The sequence below is a fragment of the Macaca nemestrina genome, chromosome 16 (genome assembly GCF_043159975.1).
Source record: "Macaca nemestrina isolate mMacNem1 chromosome 16, mMacNem.hap1, whole genome shotgun sequence".
Lineage (NCBI taxonomy): Eukaryota > Metazoa > Chordata > Mammalia > Primates > Cercopithecidae > Macaca > Macaca nemestrina.
Genome location: NC_092140.1, coordinates 81,230,967 through 81,233,173, shown reverse-complemented (window position 1 = coordinate 81,233,173; position 2,207 = coordinate 81,230,967). Strand labels below are relative to the sequence as shown.

At 43.3% G+C, this 2,207-nt stretch overlaps 1 pseudogene; it reads right to left on the bottom strand.

Moving 5' to 3' along the window:
* Window positions 1–661: 661 nt before the first annotated feature.
* LOC105490770 (aldo-keto reductase family 1 member B1 pseudogene) lies at window positions 662–1,951 on the bottom strand (annotated as a pseudogene).
* Between the last annotated feature and the right edge of the window lie 256 nt (window positions 1,952–2,207).

Genomic DNA, 2,207 nt, shown 5'->3' with positions numbered 1-2,207 from the left:
TTTTTAGTCTATTCACAAATTTGTGCAGCCACTACCACTGTCTAATTCCAGAATGTTTTCAACATCTCAATCAATGAGGATTGAAGAATAACCATTGACAAGAGGAAAGATAGAAATTTTGTGTGGAAATTTTAGCAAAAACCTTTGCATTGTTTGAGGAGGGGACTGTACATTGAGTATTGTGACTTAGAAATTGCAGTCAGTAATGTACTTTTCCATTTAAATCTACAGATCTCTGTGAGGTACCCTTTTCAGTGATAACAGACAGTCATTAAATCCAAAAATCCAGGTAAATTGAACTTAGAAGCTGACTTTTGCTTCACTGGGTTAAATTAAGATTTTAAGAGATAACCACAGTTAATGACACTGTGTTCATTACAAATAGTACTACTGATAATTAATTTTTGTGAAAGCAAAAGATTTTGTATTATTAATGAATAAGATAACATTCTAAGATTATTTCATCTTTGTTTATCCTGTTAAAATTTCATTTTTGAGTATGCTTTATAATATGTGTACTATAATAATAATAGGAAAAGCATCAAATTTTTTAATTAAGAAATATACCTGTAGGAAGCTGTGCTCAAAATGTTGTGGTTTTTTGTTTTTTTTTTTCACAAGAGCATTTTTATTTGAGGCAAAGAGAAGTCTTGCTGAAAGGATTACAGTTCCAAGCATCAAAACTCTACTATTAGTGGCACTATTTTGACTTTGTAGATCTTGCTTTTCCTTGGTCAGAAAAGGTTATTCAAGTTGTATTTTGCCCAGCTGGGCAAAAATAAGGGCAAAGAAAACTGGAAGAGACTTCCGCTCTGTGGGTACTGCTCTCCAAACCCAACATCAAGCTAGGCAAGCCCTCAATGGTCTGTCTTCAGGTTGCTGTTCCACCTCTGAGTGACACAGGCCATATATATTTGCAAGAAAAAATGAGGCAGGAAAAACAGGTGTAGGTCACTTGTGGACAAGCAAGCATCCACAGCCTCAAAATTCTTCATGGAAGAGGTAATCCTTGTGGGAGGCTCAGCTCACCAAGGCACAGAGCCTCCAGTTCCTGCTGTAGCTGAGTAAGGTGGTCATATCCTGGCTGCTCAGTTCAAAGTCAAAGATCTTGAAGTTCCCAGTGATGCATTTTGGTGTCACAGATCACCACCAAGCTCCTCTGCATGGGGAACCAGATCAGAATCTGGGCTCCAAGCTCAGAATCTGGAATCCAAGCTCCTCTGCATGGGGAACTGGATCAGAATCTTTTATTGTGGTTGACTGTGATTGCCTTGATCCTGGGATCCTCCAGTAGGGAAGGATCCTTGGGCTTGGCCCAAGGCCTGTCTGGAGAGCCAAGGCAGTTACAGGCAGTCACTGTGATACCTTTGGACCAGCAGAACTGGATTAACTTCTCCTGAGTTAGGTACGGGTGACACTGAATCTGGTTAACTGCCAGCTTATACTTTGAGCCAAGCTTGTTTAAGATCCTCTCGACCTGCTGATGTTTGAAGCTGGAGATGCCAAAAGCTTTCGCCAGCTCTTCCATGGCTGCCCATGTGTCCACATGTCAGTGTCACTGGGAACCATGTTGCCTGATTCATCCAATGGGAAAAATTCCTTCCCAGGCTTAAAGCCAGTTGGCCAGTGAATAAGATAGAGGGTCATATAGTCCAGCTTTAGGTCGCTGAATATCTTCTGGGAGGCTCCTTTCACCAGCCCTTTCTCATGGTATGTGCACCACAGCTTGTGACGATGAAGAGGTCCTCACCCTTCACCACCTGCTCCCTGAGCTTCTCCTGGGCCACTTGCACCTCATGCTCATTCTGGTGTAGGTGCAGTCAGTGTGGTGGTACCCAGTGCCGATTGCCACCCTCACAACCTCGGTGACCTGGCCTGGAGGGGACTCCCAGGTGCCCAGCCTCAGGATGGGCATTTTGGCAGTGTTGTTGGGCATGAGGTGGCTGGCCATGGCTGCTGAGCTTCCCAGACCCCCACCTGGAACCATGCCCAAAATGTTTCACTGGTGAAATGTGTTATGAAAACATTTTATAGCCCACTGATTGTAGATTACCTTTGCTCATATACCTTTGCTCATATGTAATTCCCTGATGCAGTGTTTGAAATACTCCGGGTCAATCCATTGCAGAGAGGGTCTGAAGCACATTCAGTGTCCAAGTTTTACCCAGAGAGCTCGGGGCATTTTTAGCTGGCAGAAGCTCTGGTAT